Below are 22906 nucleotides of genomic sequence, written 5' to 3'. Positions count from 1 at the left end.
GGCCTGACGCGGGCTCTGGCCCCCAGCCCAGGCAAGGGGTGGGGTGTGCCATCTATGACCCCCGAGGTGCCGGAGAGGCTGGGGGCGGAGCACCCACTCGCCTGGAGAGGAAGGAGAGCATGCCTCTTTGGCCCTGGGATGATTTAAAGAGCTGCGGCTGTTTCAAAGCCTCATCTTCTTTAGGAGGCCAGGGCCAAGATCGTTCAGTCCTGGCTCTGTCAGGGGATGTGGGCAGGGGCAGCCCTGGCTGGGGGGCTGAGGCTGGATGGGTGGTCCTTGGTCTCGGAAACATGCTGCCATGTGAACAGGAGACCAGGCCATCCCATTAGAGGGCTGGGGATGTGGCATACCTTGTTCATAAGCAGAGCGTATAGTGTATGTGCACACACATGGATGCATGCATGCGGTGTGTGTATGTATGTGGTATGTGTCTGCGTATGCATGTGGGTGTGTGTAGTCTATGTACATGGTGTGTGGGCGTACGTACGTACGTGTGTGTGCGCGCGCGTGTGTTTGCTGGGGGAGTGAGAACCAGGCCAGTAGCCTGCAGCTGACCTCCCTGGCAAACCAGCTGCACAGTGGGGCTCCTCGTCCAGCCCAGCCCCCACCCGCCCAGCACGGGAGGGACAGCTGCAGATACCAACCCTGCGACCACGAGGCCGGCACCCCCGGCCTCCCTGCCCCTGGGTGGGAGCCGCGCCGCCTGACCTCAGAGGTCTGCTTGACTCCAGGATTTTATGGCCAGGGGCCTGGTTTTCCCCGCCGCAGGGTCTCAGAAACGGGGCAGCCCGGAGAACGCGGAATGGCCACAAAGGCTTGGCTGTTCTCCCATGTGCCTTGCTGGACCAGGGACAGGGAGGGGGCTGCCGGAGGAGGGGTGGGCAGGGGGGTGGGGGCAGGGTAGGAGGAAGTGGGAGGAAGCTGGGGGGGGCCTCGATTTGGGAAGGTTTCCTGCACCTGGGAGGGATGGGGAGGAAGCGGTCGGAGAGAGTGAATTAGCGACAGAGACAGAGACACATACTGCGAGAGAGGGAGAGACGGAAAAAGAGAAAGCAAAGCGAGGAGAGAGAAAGGGACAGAGGCAGACACCAGGGGTGCAGAGAGCGAGAGAGCAGGGACTCCGGGCCGCAGGACAGAGACAAAGCAGGCCGGCCAGGGCGGGCAGGCCCGAGAAACCCGCCTGTGCAGGGACGCTCAAGTTCAAAAGGGAGGGGAAGAGGTGGTTTGACGAGCAAAGTCATTGAAAAATTTTTGGCACAGCTGCCCCAGGCTCCTGGCCGCGGGCCCGGCTCCGAGCTGAACTTAAACAAACCCCTGTTGCAGCCATCTGCTTGATTTTAAAATAAATCAAACAGTCTGCCGAGCCGGGGGTGATCGAGTTTCCATCTGCGCCGCCGCCCGCTCGCCGGCTTGGAGCCTCGCTTGCCTCTCCCAGCCAAGGCTCCTGGCAACATGTGGTCCGGTAATTCCGCCAGGAGCAGGGAAACCGGACCCCCACCCGCCCCCAGCTCCTAACTGAAACCAAGTGCTATTTTCACAGCCACCCACTGGAAAGGCGATCAAGAGGAGCTCCTGAAATCCCAGGCGCGGGGCGAGGCCCAGCCACTTCGGGCCCAGAGGGGTGGAAACATGTTTTGGGATTTCCCCCTGCTCCCTGAGAAAGGGTGAGGGGGCTGTGGGTGGGGTGCTGGCCCCCCAGCCACAAGGATGCTCTGACATCACATAAGAACACACGGGCCACCAAGGCTGGCCAGCTGTGGCGCACAGGAGAACAGAGGGCACACCTGCAGCAGGTGAGAAGAGCAGCCGGGATGCCCATCGCCAGGCTGGGGTCACGCTGGGAAACGCTGCCCACCTGTTCCAAAGGAAGTCCTATCACTGGCCGGGCCAGGAGACCAGGAGAGCCGGCCTTCTCTGGCCCAGGCCAGAAACAAAGATAAACATTGGCTCGGGAGCCCTTGGTGAACCCATCTGTAAAATGGGCATAAAGCAAGGCTGACTCTCCCACAGTCCTGAGGCTGCGGCTTGCAGCAGGGGGAATGGGCGGCTCCAAATGCAATTCTGGAAAACGCAAGACGGAAGGAAAGGAGCAGAGGAGACGGGTCGGTGCGCAGACGCAGGGGACGTGACAGCACAGCTCCAAGCATGACGGGCGCCATTCAGAGATGGAGGTGGGAGGGAAGCGGAATGGAAACGTGTGTGTTCTGGGTCGTGCAGGGAGTGTGCTCGTGCCGTCAAGAGGGGGCTTTCTAGAGAGTGCAGGGTGATCCCACACAGCCGGCCTGAGGGCCGGAGGCTCCCTGACCAGGTAGGGCCCAGGCTGGCCCCAGGCCAGCAGCTTGATGGAGTAGGTAGGTCTATCCTGGGCCCCAAATCTACTTTGAACCATGTCTCCCCAGGATTATCCTGGATCCAACCAGTGTCAAAACAAAATTCCTTTTTTAGTCCACACGGGCAGCCGTCCTTTTGGCCGGGCATGATGGCTCGCGCCTGTCATCCCAGCACTTCAGGAGGCCGAGGCGGGCGGATCACCAGAGGTCAGCAGTTCGAGACCAGCCTGGCCAACATGGCGAAACCCCGTCTCTACTAAAAATACAAAAATCAGCCAGGCGTGGTGGTGGGCACCTGTTGTCCCAGCTACTCAAGAGGCGGAGGCAGGAGAATCGCTTAAACCTGGGAGACAGAAATTGCAGTGAGCCAAGATCGCGCCATTGCACTCCAGCCTGGGTGACAGAGTGAGACTGTCTCAAAAAAAAAAAAAAAAAAAAAATGCACATGGACTTTCAGAACACATGGAAAGGACACATGACATTCAATCGGTCATTTGGTTCTTATCAAAAATATGAAAGGGTGCCTGGCTACTGTGTACTGGAAGCTGGAAGCAAAGACGCAGAAGCAAGAGCAGCTGGAGGCGCAGAGCAGGGACCCGGGGAAGGCAGGTCCCCACGTGGGAGAGGCAGGCGTGGGGCTGGGCCCATCACTCACTGGACTCCCACGGGCCTCTTCTTACTCCCATTTTCCGCATGATCTGGAAAGTGAGGCCTAGAGGCAGAAAGCAGTGGCCGGGAGCGGCGGCTCATGCTTGTAATCCCAGCACTTTGGGAGGCCAAGGTGGGTGGATCACCTGAGGTCAGGAATTTGAGACCAGCCTGGCCAACATGGTGAAACCCCATCTCTACTAAAAATACAAAAAAAAAAAAAAAAATTAGCCAAGCGTGGTGGTGAGCACCTGTAATCCCAGCTACTCAGAAGGCTGAGGCAGAAGAATCGCTTGAACCCGGGAGGTAGAGGTTGCAGTGAGCCAAGATTGCGCCGTTACACTCCAGACTGGGTGACAGAGCAAAACTCCATCTCACAAAAAGAAAAAGATAAGAAAAGCAAGCAAGCAGTTTGTAAGGTCACACAGGTAGCAGGTGGCAGAGCTGAGCTCAAACCCAGGGTCGCTGCTTCAAAGGCCACATTTTACCACTACGAGAGTCACGTCTCATTTCACACGCAGTCCTGCGGTGTGCCTGGAGCTCTGCAGGTCTCCATAAACACGCACTCATTGAAGGGGTTGAATTCTCTTCCAAACAATCCTGGGAGCTGAGAATGTGCGGTGTGTTTTAGAGATCAGCAATGAAGATTCCAGAAGGTTCCACAGCCTGTCCTGGGTCACAGGGTGACATACAGAGCAGCATACATGGTCCTCTGGGGGGAACACCAGCTCTCGAATGAAGGTCTCAGGCATGGCGGCTTCTTCTGACCCAGCTGACCAGGCTTCGCTCCCCAACCCCAAACGCAGCACGGAAATGAAGACAAGCTGATTCCAAGAGGCACAGCCCGTCCCGGGCCTGCCCCAGTCCCCTCCTCCTGAGTCCCACAGAGTTGAGGCTTGAACCTGGTGCTCCAGAACCCCACGCCTGAGGCTTAGGATCGAAACCCTCAGAGGAAACAAACTCATCACGGCGAGCTTCAGCTGAGGCTGAAAGGAGCCAGCGTTGGCTCCGCCTGCAATCCCAGCACTTGGGGAGGCTGAGGCAGGCAGATAATTTGAGGCTAGGAATCTAAGACCATCCTGGCCAACACGGTGAAGCCCCGTCTCTACTAAAAGTACAAAAAATTACCTGGGCTTCGTAGCGCATGCCTGTAATTCCAGCTACTCAGGAGACTGAGGCAGGAGAATTGCTTGAACCTGGGAGGCAGAGGTTGCAGTGCACCGAGATGGTACCACCGCACTCCAGCCTGGGTAAAAGAGCGAGATCCTGTCTCTAAATAAATAAATAAATAAATAAATAAATAAATAAATAAATTCCTGTTGGAAAAAAAGAAGAGGCTGGAAGGACTTCTGATGGGACAGGGAGTGCACAGATGGTGGTCGGGGAGGGCTTCCAGGAGGAGGCAGCGGGGGAGGATTTGGGGAGGATACAGCACAGAAAAATGATGGGTGCCACAGGAGGGCTTAGGAGAGTCTGCTGGGCTGTTTGGCTGTGAGGCAGAGAATGAGCTGCTCCTCCTTGCTCACCTTCACTGAGCACTTCCTCCGCAGGTCCTAACCTAACCCTCTCCACGTATCCACACATTTAATTCTCACAACCCGCCAAGGACATCATCCCCCATTTCACCCAGCGTCACCTCTCATGCACTCCCCATGTGGCTTTGGGAAAGTCACACCTGCTCGGAGCCTGGGATCCCTCTGGTTCAAGTCAGAGAACGGAGGAGCCGCCAGCTCGGGGACCTTCCAGCTCCCAGCTTCTCGAACTCTGCAGGGCACACGGTCCTCTGGGGGGAACACCAGCTCTCGAATGAAGGTCTCAGGCGTGGCGGCTTCTTCTGGCCCAGCTGACCAGGCTTCACTCCCCAACCCCAAACGCAGCACGGAAATGAAGACAAGCTGATTCCAAGAGGCACAGCCCGTCCCGGGCCTGCCCCAGTCCCCTCCCCCTGCCTCCCGCCCTTTCCCCCATCGTCCCGACGCGCAGCATTTGCCAAGCACCCATTCGAGGCTCCGTGTTCCGGGGAGCCCGACACCCGCCCAGACACCTGTGAAGCTGCTACTCTCATCACCCCCACGCTCCATATGGGGAAACGGAAGCAGAAAGGGGCTGAGTCAGTTGCCCAAGGTAGTCTCAGGATTACGTGGCACAGCCACGGCCCCAAACCCAACCCGCTCGCCTCCAAGGCCCTTTGCCAACCACCGCGCCTCGCTCTTTCCTCCCACACAAGCATCAGGCTTGCCGCTTTCCATGGGTCGCCTCACCCGCTCCCCGAGAGAACCCAAAAAGGGGGTGCTGCAAATCCATGTGCGGTTGGGGAAACAGTTCTGCAGGCTGCTCGAAACCAGGCAGCCGGCAAGGAGACAGGAGTGGGCTTTAAGCAACAAGAGCTGTATCTTCCCAGGGATAGCCCAGAAACAGCCTGAGGCCGGGGAGTCCCCCCGCCCCCCGCTGAGGCCGGAGGAGGTGAACACGGCACCTCCAAACGAGTGCTGCGAGTCCTGCAGCCCGGGCTCAGATGTAGCGTCTACACCCGCTGTGTGCCTGTGTGAAGACAGCTTAACCTCTCTGTGCCTCAGTTTCTCATCTGTCCCACGGAGATAAAGAAAAGTACCAACCTCCTGGGTTTGGAGCGAAGGTCACGGGCATCAGTTTGCGTTCCTGACACATGTAGTAAACTAAAGGTTTTCTATTTATTATGACTACTTAAAAAATGTGATATTAGGACGGGCGCGGTGGCTCACACTTGTAATCCCAGCACTTCGGGAGGCCGAGGTGGCTGGATCACAAGGTCAGGAGTTTGAGACCACCCTGGCCAACATGATGAAATACTATCTCTACTAAAAATACAAAAATTAGCCAGGCGTGGTGGTACACACCTGAAATCCCAACTACTTGAGAGGCTGAGACAGGAGAATTGCTTGAACTCAGGAAGTGGAAGTTGTAGTGAGCTAAGATCGTGCCACTGTACACTCCAGCCTGGACAACAGAGCAAGACTCCAACTCAGAAAGAAAAATGACATTAGCTATAAATTATTATAATTAGTGAACATGATATCACTCTTAGATACAGTAATTCAAAGAGCTGCTAGTAACAATGCTTCACCTTTTTTGGTAGAGGTAGGGTCCTGCTCTGTCGCTCGGGCTGGAGTGCAGTGGCAGGAGCACAGCTCACTGTAGCCTCCAACTCCTGGGCCCAAGTGAGCCTCCCAAGTCAGCCTCCTGAGTACCTGGTACCTACACATGCACACCACCATGCCTACTAATTCTTTGATTTTTTTTGTAGAGATGGGGTCTCACTATGTTGTCCCAGATGGTACTGACCTCCTGGAGCACTTTACCTTAAAGGAGCCCTTTAAGGGGTCAGAGTGATGGTGAAGAACGGGGAAGAACAAAGAACAAGGGAGACGGGCTAAAGCCCCGGGCTGGGCCGCCCTCCCTCCTGGCCCTGGGAGCAGGCAGAGGCGGGTGGGACAGGAGGGCCAAGCCCTCCCCAACTCCTTTTGGCTCTGGGCTGACCCCCTGGACTCAAGGAACCATTTCTCAAGTATGTCTCTGGCCCACCCCTCGAAAGCCTCGCAGCTCATAGCTGGGGATGGGGACAGGCCTCCAGGTGACTGAGGACCCTCGTGTCTCAGCTGGCAGTCAACAACCTGATCTGCAACAGAAGCGGTAACCGGTGGGGTTGGGGTGGGGACGGGGTGGGGTTAGGCTAGCCCTCCAAAGCCAGCTTAACCTCTAGCATCCCATAATAATCATCCCCCCCCCCCCCGAATGTGTGCTCTGAAAGCCATGGCCATCCCTGCGTGTTCACTCCTGGATCTTCACGTGCCTGGAACAGTGTGGGGCACAGAGCAGGCACTCGTGAATGTTTGCTGAGTGAACAAACAACAGCCATGTGCCAGGTACTCCTCTAACGGCCTTCGAAGTGACTGTCACCATAGTTTTATAAGGCACAGATTCTTTTTTAAAAGTTTGATTTCAATTGCTTTTGGGAAACACGTGGCTCTTGTTTTGCACGAATGAGTCGCACGGCGGTGATTCTGAGGTGTCGGGGCACCTGCCACCCGAGTAGCATACACTGCCTGGAATGCGGAGCTTTCGTCCCTGGCCCCTCCCACCCTTCCCCCTCTGACTCTCCGGAGTCCATGATACCATTCCGCCTGCCCGAGCGCACGCATAGCTGAGCTCCCACATACAGGTGAGAACACAGGGTTTTCGGGTTTCCACTCTATGGTGCTTCACTTAGAATGACGGTCAGCAGACAGTATTTTGCACCTCCGTTTTAAAGATGAGACAAGTGGGGCACACGGCAGTCAAATGACCCAAACCACAGGGTTCCGAAGTTCAGGAGCAGGGACCTGACCCCATAGGAGAGAATCTGGAGTCAAAGCTCTTTAACCACTCAACTTCTGGCCGCAATCCCAGGTCTGTGCAGCCTGTGACAGGGACAGTGTGACTGGTGGCCTACCCCCCAAGGTGCTGGACACCCAGCTCTTTCCTCTCTGAGCACTCGAGCCGGGCCTTGAGCCTGGCACTGTGGTTCCACCCACCGCCCCCCAACCGCAGAGGTCAAAGCCGGGCAAGGAGGGGAGGGTGGGCGTGGGTAGGGAAGGGGTCGCTCTCAGAGTCACCCCTGCCCTTCTCCTCCTGCCCCAACCCCACCCACCTGTCTGTCCTCGAGGGCTCCTGCATCCTCTCACTCACTGCAGACCTGCGCTGTGCCAGGCCTGCTGCCAGCCCCGCCTAGGACACCAGGCCATGCAGAGGATGCTCTAGTCGCCCACGCCACACGCGGTCTGTGACAGGGGACAGGGCAGGGCCACGGAGGCCAGAGAGGGAGGCCTCAGAAAAGCCGGGCATCACTGTCTCAACTGTGACAAAGAACCACCATCTGGGTGGCTTAAAGCCACAGAAAGTCGTCCTCTCACGGTCCAGTTCGGAGAAGTCCGGATCGAGGTGCTGGCTGGGCCGTGCCGCCTTTAAAGGCTCCGGGACCGGCTCCTCCCTGCCTCTTCCAGCTTCTGGGGGCTCGGCCACCACCCTAGGCATCGCCTGGCCACACTGTCTTACTCCGACCTGCCTGCTCCTGTGTCTGTGCCTCTAACCTCCCTCTTCTTGCGGGGACACCAGTCTCTGGACTGAGGCCCCAAATTCACTATGACCTCATCCGAACTTCACGCACAGGCCGAGACCCTATCTCCAAACAAGGTCACACTCACAGGTTCTGGGTGACAAGAACTGGGGGGCCCTCACCCCAGCACAGTCGGCTTCCCGCAGTGGTGCCTCCAGAGCTGCTGTGTCAGGAGAGCAGAGGCCGCCCACAGAGGGAGGGGCAGCGGGCAGGCCAGTCTCGGGAGCCGACACTTGCACCACGTCAATCTTCTTTCTGTCTCTGTGTGCTCCACACAGCCAGGCCCTATTATGGGATATTATGTACCCAGCGGAACGACTCGGGTGCCAGCTCCCAGCCTGGCAGGAGATGCCCTGGGATGGCCTCCACCTCCCTCAACAGCCCTCTTTCTTTCTCTCGGTCTCACGGAAGCAGCCACAGAAAATCTCTGCAGGGAGGACTGGGGCCTCTGTTCCCACGTGACTGACCCGGCACAGCTGCCAGCAGCCTGGGGCCCTCTGTCCTCAGGGCCCGGGAGTCTGAGCCGCCTGTGGACTCCGCTCCCCACCCCCACAGCAGGGGCCTTCCATGTTCTTCGCTCTTTGAGAACCAGTGCACAGCCTGAGCTCAGTTCAAGGTCGCGTGCAAGGGCACTCCTGGTGGGTGTGAGTCCAGGCTCCGGACTGCTTGGGCTGGGGGCGTCTTCCTCACGCAGCAGGGCCCGCCTTGCTGACTCTGGCACATGGGGTGGCTGTTGCAATCTGGGCAGTAGCCATAGCCCTGGACACGTGACACCTCGGCCCAGAAACGCCACTCCTGGAAATGTGCCTGCAAGCATGGCAATGATAAAGTGCGCAGGGAGGTCCTCTGCACCCCTACAATAGTGGGGTACGGGGGGGGGTTCTTTCTTTTATTTTAAATTTTAGAGACAGGTATCTTGCTCTGTCGCCCAAGCTGGATGTAGCAGTGCAATCCCAGCTCACTCCAGCCGCCACCTGCAGGGCTCAAGCAATCCCCCGACCTCAGCCTCCCAAGTAGCCGGGACTACAGATACATGCCAACATGCCGGGCTAACTTTTTTTTTCTTTTGAGGCAGAGTCTTGCTCTGTTGCCCAGGCTGGGGTGCAGTGGGGGCAATCTCCGCTCACTGCAACCTCCACCTACCGGGTTCCAGCAATTTCCCTGCCTCAGTCTCTTGAGTAGCTGGGACTACAGACACACACCACCATACCTGGCTAATGTTTTGCATTTTACTAAAGACGGGGTTGCACCATGTTGAGTAGGATGGTCTCAGTCTCCTGATCTCATGAACCACCTGCCTCGGCCTCCCAAAGTGTTGGGACTACTGGTGTGAGCCACCGCGCCCGGCCACCTGGCTAACTTTTAAATTTTTTGTAGAGACAGGGTCTTGCCATGTTGCCCAGGCTGGTCTCAGACTCCTGGGCTCAAGCAATCTTTCCGCCTCAACCTCCCAAAGTGCTGGGATTACAGGCACAAGCCACTGTGGCCAGCTAGGGTTTGTTCTAGACGTTCAGCAACAGGCATCACCAAGAAAACACAGACGCTCCCTCTTCCTCTGCAGCTGGCCGTCCTCAGCTGTCACCCAGCAAGTGGGCGGACCCCCTCAGCGACGTCTGCGGGGCATCATATTAGTTTTCTCGGGCTGCCATAACAAAGTGCCACAAGCTCAGAGGCTTACACGATCGGAATTCATTTTCTCACAGCTCTGGGAGCTAGAAGTCCAAGGTCGAGGTGTGGGCAGGGCTGGCTTCCCCTGAGGCCTCTCTCCTTAGCCTGCAAACGGCCATCTTCCCCATGTACTTACACGGTCATCCTCTGTACAGTATCATTGCCTAATCTGTCCTTCTTATGACGACATCGGTCCTGTGGTCTTGGGGCTCACTCTAAACCACCTCATTCTGCCCCAGGTTTTTGTTTGGTTGTTTTTTGAGACCGAGCCTCGCTCTGTCACCCAGGCTGGAGTGCAGTGACGCGATCTCGGCTCACTGCAACCTCCACTTCCTGGGTTCCAGCAATTCTCCTTCCTCAGCCTCCCGAATAGCTGGTGTTACAGGCCTCTGCAACCACACCAGGCTACTTTTTATATTTTTAGTAGAGACAGGGTTTCACTATGTTGACAAGGCTGGTCTTGAACTCCTGACCTCAAGTGATCGGCCCATCTCGGTCTCCCAAAGTGCTGGGATTACAGGCATGAGCCACCATGCCCAGCCTCCACCCCAATTATTAAAGCTTTTTGAAGGCCCTATCTCCAGACACAGGCACATTCCAAGGAACTGGGGATCAGAGCCGCAACACACAGATTGAGGGACATGACTCAGCCTGTAATAGGAGTCCTCCTCCAGTCAGAAGCCATCTGATGGGCTACGGCTTAAGCGATGCTGGCACGGAGGTGACACAGAAGGCTTCAGCCCCCCGGTGCCTTGAAATCCAAGCGCTCCAAGCTCTGCATGACTTCAGGAAGGAAGCCCTGCTGGAAATCACTCTGCCCCAAGGGGCGGCATCAAAGGCAGGGGAAGAGCCCGGGTCAGCTCCCAGCTTCAAGATGCAGGAGCAGACTGGCACTGGGCAGGCACCGACCACCGTCTCCCAGGTGCCCAGCACCCCACCAAGCTCCCTGAGGCGCTCTGGTCCACAACTCCCATCCCCAGGTCCTCCCTCTACGCCTGCTCTCTCCAGGCCAGATGGTAACCACGGATCACAAGTCACCACCCACCTGCAAAGGGCTTGCATGCCAGGGCCCCTCCAGACACTCAGCCCTGCAGAGAAGGTGCTGTACAGATGACAGAAACAAGGCTCAGACATGCCAGTGGCTTGTCTAAGGTGACACAGCACAGCGGTGGCTGAGCAGGACAGGACGGCAGATCTCACCCTCCACCCAGGTGGCAGGGATGCCTGGCTGCCGTCACCATGAGGGACTCCTCCCTGCATGCCAGTGGCTTGTCAGCAATAATAAAGTACTTAGCAAGAAAGAGATTCCCTTAAAAAAAAAAAAAAAAAAAAAAAGACTGATGGCTGGGCGCAGGGGCTCACGCCTGTAATCCCAAGCACTTTGGGTGGCTGAGGTGGGCGGATCACAAGGTCCGGAGATCAAGACCAGCCTGGCCAATATGGTGAAACCCTGTCTTTACTAAAAAATACAAAAATTAGCCGGGCGTAGTGGCACGTGCCTGTAGTCCTGCTACTCCGGAGGCTGAGGCAAAAAGAATCACTTGAACTTGGGAGGAGGAGGTTGCAGTAAACCAAAATCGCCCCACTGCACTCCAGCCTGGGTGACAGACTGAGACTCTGTCTTGACAACAAAACAAAACAAAAACAAAAATTCACTTTGGGCCAGGCGCAGAGGCTCACGCCTGTAATCCCAGCACTTTGGGAGGCTGAGGCAGGCAGATCACCTGAGGTTGGGAGTTCGAGACTATCCTGAGCAACGAGAAACCCCATCTCTACCAAAAATTCTTCCAGGCGTGGTGGTGCATGCCTGTAATCCCAGCTACTCAAGAGGCTGAAGCAGGAGAATCGCTTGAACTCAGGAGGTAGAAGTTGCAGTGAGCCAAGATCGCGCCACTGCACTCCAACCTGGCAACAAGGGCAAAACTTGGTCTCAAAAAAAAAAAAAAAGACTGAAGCTGAGACCAGTCTCTCGTGGCATCCCATGCGCCTTCTGGCATGGGAAGGGGCAGCTTGATCAGGGGACCGAGTACTCCTCCAGGAGTGAGGCCCTAAGGAACTCCCAGAGAGGGGGTGTCGGGAGCCTCAACCTAATAGAGAGTGTGGGTAAGCGTGCCCATGGCTCACAGAGCCCAGTGTCTGCACACAGGAGGCACTCAATAAATGCTCCTTGCACGCTCAAGGATCCAACAGCTGGTATCAGCAAAACCTGCATCCTGACAAGGTCAAACAGCACCTGTAGGAATCTGGGAGCTTCCTGGCCCAAAGATCATCTTACAGAGAAGGAGTCCGAGGCCCAGAGAGGCGAAGCAACCTTTCTAAGATCACACAGCTTGCTTGGGTCTTGGCCAGAAGAAGGGTCCAGATGGCTCTTCTCCTGCCGCCAGAGATGACAAGCTCAAGTGACAAGAATGCGTCCCTCACATTTAGTGCTAGGACCACACGGTGACAACACTGAAGGATGTTTCAATGGGCAGCAGGTGGCATCCCCGTCACCTTCCAGTCACAGCCACATGCAGCTTCGCAAATTCCTCCCAGCCTCAACTTACACAGGCATTTTTCTTCAAGGCTGTAATCAGGACACGTGTACAAGCTGGCATCTGCTTGTGTCCATTCAACATACAATCACTGGGATTTATTTTCTTTGTTTTTTCTTTTAAGACCGGGTCTCTGTTGCCCAGGCTGTAACAGTGGTACAATCACAGCTCACTGCAGCCTCGACCTTGTGGGCTCAAGCAATCCTCCCACCTCAGCCTCCCAAGTAACTGGGACAACAGGCGTGCACCATCATGCCTGGCTAATTATTTTGTGTTTTGTGTAGAAATGGGGTTAGACATGTTGTCCAGGCTGGTCTTGAACTCCTGGGCTCAATCGAGCTGTCTGCCTCAGCCTCCCAAAGTGCTGGGAACACAGCAGTTTTGCCAATCACACCTTACTGTGGACATGTGCATTCTGCTCCACTCTGGAAGTTGCAGTGCAAAGAACAACTCTCCGCCCTGTCATTTCCTTCTTGCCTGGGTGTTACAAGCTCCGTCTTCAGGACAAATTTCCACCAGTGGGACTCCCAGGTCAAAGTAGCCAGTGTTTCTCAAACCCTTGACACCTGCTGACACATGGTTTCAGGAAAGACCAGTAGGACACAGATCTATGCTGCCAGCGGTGATATGAACAAGCCACAGCACCGAGTGTGACCATGTTTTGGGATGCTAATAGATTGACTGTAACTGTCCCCATGTATTTATTGCTGTGTCTCCTCTCATTTGAATGAATCACCTGTTCAAATCCCCTCCTAAATCACAGCACCCTTAGAGGTGGGAAAGCCCAGTACCAGTCTCTGGTGACTAACAGCGTTAGGTCACCAACTGGTCACTTTCTGGACCAGGTCCAAGGCAGGATTAGGGTAGGGACCCCTAACCCTCCCGCAGCGGCCCCCTCGCCCTCAGCGGCCTTGATCACTAGGGCGGGCTCAGCAGGCACTGTCAGGCTGCCTGGCGGGCTCTCCCTCCCAGCCTTGGGATCACGTGCCATGACCATGGCCGTATGCCTTGATCTAGGGTTGCAGAATGTGGGCTGAGCCACCGGGGAACACCTCCTGGCCTTGTGTGACCCTCGGGCTGGCTGCAGGAAGCAGGTGCTGCTGAAGCCATTTCTGGAACTCTGAGTTGCTTGCAGGTTTGTCCCTAATGTGAGGCAGTCATGGTGACGGAGGGGCAGTGGTCCACGGGATGCCCGCCAGCTGGGGGCCAAGAGAGACGCAGAAAAGGTCAAGAATAGAATGTAGGCTCCTCTGCATGCCCAATGATCAGGGCAGGGCGGGGGCACAGGTGCCTCAGTGCACACTGAGATCACGCACAAGTACGGAGGACGTTGCCCTGGCCAGCTGTGATGCTTTGGGCAGGTTCCCTAATCCTCTGTGCCTCAGTTTCCTCATCTGTAAAATGAGATCATCGTGCCTACCTCGCAGGGTTGTTGTCAGAGTTAAAGGAGCCAATTCATGAGCAGCTCTTCAGGCCAGGGCCACAGTGAGCAGAAAAGAGAAACACTGGTTGGAGCAAATCCCACACGCAGCAAATCCCAACACCCCAACATGTGCTGAACCCAACACACGGTGAACCCCAACACACGGTGAACCCCAACACACAGTGAACCCCAACACACAGTGAACCCCAACACACGGCAAACCTCAACACACGATGAACCCCAACAAGTGATGAACCCCAACACGCGACGAACCCCAACATGTGGTGAACCCCAACATGTGCTGAACCCAACACATGGTGAACCCCAACACACGGTGAACCCCAACACACAGCGAACCCCAACACAAGGTGAACCCCAACACGCAACGAACCCCAACACGCGACAAACCCAACACACGGTGAACTCCAACACATGGCGAACCCCAACACGCGGCGAACCCCAACATGCGGTGAACCCCAACACACGACGAATCCCAACACGCGGTAAACCCCAACACGTGCTGAACCCAACACGTGCTGAACCCCAACACATAGTGAACCCCAACACATGGCGAACCCAAACACACGGCAAACCCAACGCAAGGTGAACCCCAACACATGGCGAACCCAAACACACGGCAAACCCAACGCAAGGTGAACCCCAACATGTGCTGAACCCAATACACAGCGAACCCCAACACACAGCAAACCCCAACACACGGTGAACCCCAACACACGGTGAACCCCAACACGTGCTCCCCAACACAGCAAATCCCAACACACAGTGAACCTAGTACACAGTAAACCCCAACACGTGGTGAACCTCAACACACAGCAAACCCCAACACATGGCAAACTCCGACACACAGCAAACCCCGACACACGGCAAACCCCGACACATGATGAACCCCAAAACATAGCAAATCCCAACACGCAGTGAACCCCAACACACAGCAAATTCCAGCACGCGGTGAACCCCAACACATGGTGAACACCAACAGACAGCAAAACCTAACACGTGCTGAACCCCAACACAGTGAGCCCCAACACATGGTGAACCCCAACACGGCAAACCCCAACACATGCTGAACCCCAACAAGTGGTGAATCCCAATGCGTGCTGAACACCAACATATGGCGAACCCCAACAAACAGCAAACCCCAACATGTGGCAAATCCCAACAGGCGGCGAACCCCAACACACGGCGAACTCCAACACGCGGCGAACCCCAACACACGGCAAACCCCACCCCAACCCCCATCCCGCTAGTCTGCAGCAGCCCAGGCCAAGCTAACAATGTTTTTCTCATTTTTAAAGCGTTGTTAAAAAGTAACAAGGGAGAGACAGCATGGGGCAGAGCCTGAGGCCGCAGAGCCTAAGGATTCGTGATCTGGTCCTGCACAGAGTTTGCGGTCCCTGGTCTAGTGGTACCAACATTTGCTTGGAATTGTGTGAAAGGGGCAGGTGGTGTGGGGGACAAGGACGAAAAGGAGTCAGGAACTGAGGCAGCAGGAAGTCAGTGTTGGGCAAAGCATGGGGGAAGGGGCCTGGTCCAGGGTCTAGCCCTAGGTGGGCACCAGGTGGGAGCACTGGGTGGGAGCACCAGGCAAGACACCGTGGGCGACGGCTGAGAACTCTGGGGACTGCTGAGGGAGCACTCTACTGATTCCTTCCACCGGCAACGTGGCAGGGTGTGTCCCCAGCACATGGCACCGACCCTCTCCATCTGGAGTTCAAGAACCCAGACCAAACAAGAATGTTGAGACAGCAAAGGCCTGGACACCAGGGAAACTGAGGCTGGAAGAAACAGCGTGACTCATCCAAAGTCACCAGGCCATTCAAGGACAAGAACCAGGTGTCCTGACGCCCTCCTGATGACGCTCTAAGCACACACTGACTGTGGGGTACACCCCCATGGGCCTGGGCACCTGGCACCCCCCTCCAAACTTCCTCTGTCCCCAGGCACCCTCATCAGACACCCTCCTGTGAGGTCACCCTGGCCTGGATGCAGGGCCCTTGAGTGAGGCCCCAGGACAGGGACCCAGCTACCCTCCACAGCTTCATGCCCTTCCAAAGCCAGCCTTCCCTTCAAGAGCCATCCCCAAAAACCTCCGTGGGTTTGCTCGTCACATTTCCAGGACACAGCAGGGCACGTGATGACGAAGTGTGAGTGAAGTGTGGGTGTGCTGGAGCAGCCTGGTGAGGTCAGCTGTAAAGTGGTGTCCTCCTGGCCGGGCACCGTGGCTCATGCTTGTAATCCCAGCACTTTGGGAGACCAAGGTAGGTGGATCATGAGGTCAGGAGATCGAGATCATCCTGGTCAACATGACGAAAGCCTGTCTCTACTAAAAATACAAAAAGTAGCTGGGCACAGTAGTGTAATCCCAGCTACTTGGGAGGCTGAGGCAGGAGAACAGCTTGACCCAGAGAGTCAGAGGTTGCAGTGAGCTGAGATGGTGCCACTGCATTCCAGACTGGCAACAGAGTGAGACTCTATCTCAAAATCAAAAGTGGAATCCTCCTCCACCCATTCTACAGGCGAGAAAGCAGAGGCCTGGAGAGGTGCTGGGTTCATCCGCCGTTACCCAACTGGTCAGTGGCAGAGCTGGGACTCAACCCAGCCTCGTTAGGCTCCAAAGCCCGGACTCCTCACACCAGCATCTGCAGGGGATTCATGAAGGGGCTGCGGGCTCTGAGAACAGAAGATCTCCCGCTGCTGGGGCAGGGTGCAAGGGCCTCTGAATGGCCCTCAGTCACCCCTAGCAGCGGAGGCCAGCCTCTCCCAGCTGGGCTGCAGGTCCCAGTGCATCTGTCACGTCCACTGCCATCATCCGGGGGCTGGCACAGATCAGGTCCTCAGCAGAACCCTGCTGGGTGACAGAGTGACAGGGCTGGCCTGGTGGCGGGAGGGGCCCCAGTGCAGCACGGAGTCAGCCCTGAAGACCTTTCCAGTTGACTCCAGGAGCCTGGTCTGCAGAGGAAAGCCAGCGCGGGGGGCCAGTACAGGACTCGTGGCCACGAGGAGCAGGTGGGGGTCCTGCCAGGAGGCTGTGCCCTCGGGAGGACAGGGGTGTCCCTGGATTCAGAGCCACATCCTGCCTCTCGGAAGGTGGAGATGCGAGGTGGGGAGGAGGCAGGCAAGCACGGACACAAACGGCCCTGAGCCGCCAGCCTGTCCCCATCACCAAGAGCTCCCCATGGCCCTGCCAAGAGCCAGGCCAGCAGCGGGCTTGGAGAATAAACATGTCACAGTGAGGCCAGCCTGCCGGACCACTGGAGCCAAGAACCGCCGGAGGCTGTAAACAGTCTCTCCTTTTGGCCACCGACGCTGGCCCACCTCTCCGGGCTGGGAATTAGCACTCTGCCTGCCATAAAGAAAGGGCGGGCAGGCTGGGGGGGTTTGGGAAGGGGGTAGTGGGCAGGGAAGCTGGGCTGGCCGGGGGCCAGCACCTCCATCCTGGCGGCCTAGAAGCTTCCCCCTTTCTCCAAGAGGCGCTGGGAGATTGTGAATGAATGGGGCCTGCGGAGGACGCTGGGGGCCCAGGCGGGGAGGGGACAGGCAGGGGAAGGAGAGGAAGGCATGGGGGAGGGGCTGAAGCCAATGCATGGGGGCCCCCCGGCCTTGGCCCAGGGAGGCAGACACTTTTCCAGCACGCCAAGCTGCACCTGGCTTGCAGCCGGATCTGGGGAAAGCTTGGGGTTCCTGGGTCGGGGGTGTCCAGGCCCCACCGAGAACCGGTTCAGCCATCCTGAAAAGCCTCTCGCACCAACTCTCACTCTGCCCCTGGCTGCTGGTTCTGATCGGGCTCAAAACCAGTTCTCCTTGCTGGAACACAGGCTTCTCAAAGGGCAGATGTGGCCCCGCCATCCACAGCTAAGACCCGTCCACCATGCCCCTGCCCTTCAGATCAGGGCCTGAGTCTGCTGGAGGCCTCCAGCCCGGACCTCCCCCGACACCTGCCTCCTTGGCAAACACAGATCTCTCCACCACACCCAGCGCCTGCCTCGGGGCCTTTGCACACGCGCCCCCTCCACCTGGGCGCTTCCTTCCCTCTCACGCCTGATTCACTCCCCACCTTATCGTTCAGAAATGGGGTCGGCCAGCACCCCCTGCAGACGCCTCCCAGCCTCCCGAGGGAAGTCCCCACCTGCCCTGTTTGCTGTTTCTCTCCTTCCAAACCCCTGTCCCGGCAGCATGCTGACATTTGTGTGATCTGGCTGCTGGCATCTGTCTCTCCACTGACTGGAAGCTCTGTGAGGGAGGGCTGTGTCTGGTTTTGCACACTATGCTCTGTCTTGCGGGCAAGTGATGGCACTCAGTAAGTACGTGTTGAATGACTGAAGTGGCAGGTGAATGAATGAATGAATGAATGGACGGATGCATGAATGAAGTGAATGGCCGTGTCACCTGGAAAGGTCACCCAGGGCTCATTTCAAATGCCCTCCCAGCCTGTGAGGCTTTCACAGATGGGCCCCTGGGTCCCCAGAGCTCCCCACAGGGCAAACCCATGGGACACCCACTTACACTGACAAGGGGACACTGTGGGCTGCCCAGGGCAGGGGTGATGGGCAGGGGCCTCCATGGCTGCCTCTTAATCTGTGTAGAGCCCTGGAGCCAAGGAGGGGCTGTGGGGATGAGTGTGTTTGGGAAAAACTAAGGAAGGAAAAAAAAGAAAAAAGAAAAAAAGCCCAGCCTGCTGTGACCTCAACTCCTATCTGCTGTGCAGCCTCAGGCCAGTGGTCTAACCTCTGGGAATTTCACTTTCCTTATCAGCAAAACAGAGACGAGGCTGGGCGGGGTGGCTCATACCTGTAATCCCAGCATTTTGGGAGACTAAGGCGGGCAGATCACTTGAGGCCAGGAGTTTGAGACCAGCCTGGCCAACGTGGCGAAACCCTGTCTCTACGGAAAAATAAAATTAGCCAAGCGTGGTGGTAGGCACCTGTAATTCCAGCTAGTTGGGAGGCTGAGGCACAAGAATCGCTTGAATCCGGGAGGCAGAGGTTGCAGTGAGCTGAGACAGTGCCACTGCACTCCAGCCTGGGTGACAGAGCAAGACTCCGTCTCAAAAACAAAAAACAAAAACGAAGCAGCGGCAGAGGCTGTGAACACACTGTGTGATCCCGTCTCCAGGGCTTAACCCACCCGTGCACACGTTCAGAGCCAAACACTTAAACTCTGTAAAATATTTGAAGAGATTCATAATGTTCCAAATAGAAGTGACCAATGGCCCAGGACACAGCCCCAGGAGATTCTAAGAACATGTCAAAAAATAATTAATTAATTAAATAAATAAAAAACGGAGACGATGATGACAGCATTCACCTCTTCAGGGGCTGTGGGGAGGATCCAGTGAGCCAAGAACACGCATGGACGAGCCTCGAAAATCAAAACTGTTAGGATTCAGGCAAGCCACCTTTCGAGAACATTCTGGGGGGCTTAAAGGATTCCCTTTGGAATATCCCGGTCAGGGTCTTCAACTGCATGGACTCTAGAACTCTGAGTCTGTGGTCTGTCCCCGGCCCCAGGCCCTAGCTGGAGGACCCTATAAATAGCTGTGAGCACACAGGACCCCTGGCTGGCTGGACTGGGGGACTAAGGGACAGGTCTGGCATAGCAGGGAATTCAGGGACATGTGAAGCCCTTCCCAGGAACTCAAGTTGCTGCTGGGGAAACAGGAGTCCCCAGGAAAGATAGAGCCTTTCATCATTCTCCCTGGGGGAGAGGACACAGCCTGTTCAAGTAGAAAATCACAGTTCAAATCCTTAACCAGGAGATACCACTTCATGCCCGCTAGGATGGCTAGAATCAGAAAGTCAAATCACAATAAGTGTTGGTGAGGTGGTAGGGGACTGGTACTTCAGACACAATAGCCTGGCAGTTCCTCAAAAATTAAACACAGAATTGCTCATATGACCCAGCATTTCCGCTCCTAGGAACTGAGAATTCCGAAGACAACTGAAAATATCCATCCACACGAAAATCTGTACACACAGGTTCACAGCAGCATCATTCACGGTAGCCAAAAGCCCACGGGCTGATGATGGATAAAGAAGACGTGTTTTCCATACAGTGGAGTCTCATCTGGCCATAGGAAGAAAGAAGTTCTGTTCCTGCCACAGCAGGGATGAACCTCAAAGACCTTTTGCAAAGTGGGCAAAGCAGACACAAAGATCGCGTGTTGTATGATTCCATTTATAGGAAACGTCCGGAAAAGAAAAATCTATACAGACGAAAAGGAAATTCACAATCACTGGGCCGGAGAGGAGCGGGGGCTGGAGAGTCATGGCTTAAAAGGCATGGCTGACCTTTGTGAAACTGGCCAGGCACGGTGGCTCATGCCTGTAACCCCAGCACTTTGGGACGCCAAGGCAAGAAGACTGCTTGAGCCACATAGTGAGACCTCACCTCTGCAAAAAACGCAGAAAGTGAGACCCCCATCTCTACAAGAAATATGAAAATCAGCCAGGCATGGTGGTGCAAGCCTGTTGTCCCAGCTCTTAGGGAGGCTGAGGTGGGAGAATCGCCTAAGCCCGGGAGGTTGAGATCACACCAGTGCACCCAGCCTGGGTGACAGTGAGACCCTGTCTCAAAGTTTTAGAAACGGACTGTGGCGATGGCACACACCTCAGTGAACTGTACAGCTGAGGCAGGCGAATCGTCTGGTCTGTGAATCACGTCGCAATAAAGCAGGTGCACCAAGGAAACCCCACTGCTGCCCCGGCTGCCCGTCTGTGGCGGGGGGTGGCTCCAGGCCCGCCTGCCGCTCTTCCTCCCCTTCCGTGTCCTGCACAGCTGTGTAACCTCCACCAAGGGCCTGCTAGCTTCCCACGGAAGAGAGAGCAAGGTCTCCCTCCATCCACAGCCCAACCCACCCCACAGGGCCACAAGGGCCGGCCGTGTTCCGTGTCCTGTCCCCAGGCCTCGGCTCTGCCCGCTCACCACTGGTGCCAGGGTGCCAGACCACCCTGGCATCCCGTACCTGCCCCACCTTTAGGGTAGACCTGGACACACGTGTGCCTGCTGCAGCCAGGACCCCACCTGCACAGGCTGGCGCTGTGCCCTGAGAAGCTATTGTGGGGCTGGTGGCCACCGCTCGCATCGAGGTGGCCATCGTGAGTGGATGGAGGAGGACAGTGGAGCAAAGATGGAAAGGGGGTGCCCAGGAGAGCGGCCCCAGTCAGGTATGAGCTCAGAGCACAGGCACCCCCACAGGAGAGGACCCAGGGCCGAAGCAGTGAGCATCTCAGGAGAAATCCAGCCCCCCTGCCACGGCAGAGGCCAGCTGGGGCCAGAGCCGCATTCCCCAGGAACACACAGATGTTCTAGCCAAGGAGGAGGGGGAGAAGCGGGGGAGAGGTGGGGGGAAGGGGAGGAGGGAAGGGGAAAAGGACAAGGGCTGGCTCTGACCTTCCCACAGAGCTGGGGCGCAGCCAGGAGGCCCACGGCCTGTCTCCAGGGCGGGTGCAGGACAAGGCCCGATCTCTGGCCTCCGCTCCGCTTCCCTCCGCCAGGCCAGGCTCCACGCTGGGCCTGGGAGCACAGCATCTGGACTCTCAGGAGGGCGCCGGGTGAGAACAGACACACACAGCTGGGTGTGATGGGCCTGGCTCCGGCCAGAGGCCCCCGGGTCCCTCCTGAGGGGCCCTCCCGGCACCCTGTGGGCCTGGCCCGGGGATTGAAAGGTGCCCCATGAATGCTGGCAGCCCCATGACTGTGGCAACGGAAAACATCCCCTTGTGGACGGGGGCTCTGCCCTGGTGAGCCCACAGCCTGGCAGCGAGTCTCAGGCTCTTCAGAGCCAGCCCCTCCCATCAGCAACGCCACCAGCCCAGTTGTTTGAGACCAGCAACACAATGAGATCCTGTCTCTACAAAAAATGTCCTGTGGGCACCAAGCCCGCTCTTTCCCCGCCAAGCCAGGCCCTGTGTGCCAATGCCCTCAGTGACGGAAAGGGCTTCCCAGGCCCACCATGGAGGCTGGGTGTGGCACGGGGGGAGGGGAACGTAAGATGCAGGAAGTCCCCAGAGACCCAACACTCAGGCCTCTTCCTCGGAAGGTGCCAGAATCTCGAAGGCAGTAGAGGCTGGGGAGGAGTGTCCCCGGGATGGGGACAGCCAACCCCGGCCCTCACTGCCTGGGCAAGCCTGGCCCAGCTCCTCCACATGACAGGCCACCCAGCCCTGACGGACCCTAAGTCGGTTGGCCCCACCACCTTCCGCCAGCTCTGCCAAAGCCCGGTATCACCCACCCGGATTTCAACTCACATTAAGTTTTCCTTTTCATCAACTCACTTTAAAAACTCTTCAAATATTAAAATGCATGTCTCTCTCTTACCATCCACAGATCGCCACTAAAATATATCCAGGGATTGCATTATAAAGCCCTAGCTTCCTTATCCACAAACCTGAAATCCAAAAGGCTCTGAAAAACTTTAAAAAAAAAAAAAATTCCTAAGCTTGTGGCAAATCAATTGGCCATGAGACTGCCAGCTGACACACAGAGGCTGAGAGGCTTCCTCCACATCCCCAGCACATGCAGAAGAGCAGAGCCGGGGCCACAGCACGAGGCAGGGCCCAGCCAGGGCTGAGTCAGTAGGCAACGGCCCGGCCATGTTCACGGTTGGTTTGGTTTCATTTTTGAGGTGGAGTCCCAGTCTTTCGCTCGGGCTGGAGTGCAGTGGCACCATCTCGGCTCACTACAACCTCTGCCTTCTGGGTTCAAGTGATTCTCCTGCCTCAGCGTCCCGAGAACCTGGGATTACAGGCACCCACCAGCATGCCCAGCTAATTTTTGTATTTTGGTACAGATGGGGTTTCGCCACATTGGTCAAGCTGGTCTCAAACTCCTGACCTCAAGCAATCCACCCACCTCGGCCTCCCAAAGTGCTGGGATTACAGGATTGAACCATAATCCCCCACATCATGTTCACTTTCCGAAGTAAAAAAAAAAAAGAGAGAAACAGAGTTGCAAGGATCATCTGAGCCCAGGAGTTCAAACCCAGCCTGGGCAACATAGGGAGGCCCTGGCTCTTAAAAAAAAAAAAAAAAAAATAGCTGGGTGGGGTGGCGCATGCCTGTGGTCTCAGCTACCCAGGAGGCTAAGGTGGGAGGATTGCTTAAGACGGGGAGGTCAAGACTGCAGGGAGCGAGGATTGCGCCACGCACTCCAG

At 56.6% G+C, this 22906-nt stretch overlaps 1 protein-coding gene across 4 annotated transcripts in view; it reads right to left on the bottom strand.

Moving 5' to 3' along the window:
• The window catches only part of GSE1 (Gse1 coiled-coil protein), a 504956-nt gene that overhangs the window by 449267 nt on the left and 32783 nt on the right, over window positions 1-22906 (bottom strand). The window contains exon 1 of one of the 4 annotated variants that reach the window (XM_074400969.1): window positions 8198-14960. The exons of the other annotated variants lie outside the window; for them this stretch is intronic. The gene's annotated coding sequence lies outside the window, so the exon portion shown is untranslated. Of the gene's footprint in view, window positions 1-8197; window positions 14961-22906 lie in introns of those variants that run through there. 4 annotated transcript variants of the gene reach the window in all.

Source organism: Saimiri boliviensis, chromosome 1 (genome assembly GCF_048565385.1).
Source record: "Saimiri boliviensis isolate mSaiBol1 chromosome 1, mSaiBol1.pri, whole genome shotgun sequence".
Classification (NCBI taxonomy): Eukaryota; Metazoa; Chordata; class Mammalia; order Primates; family Cebidae; genus Saimiri; species Saimiri boliviensis.
This window is presented reverse-complemented; position numbering and strand designations above follow the sequence as displayed.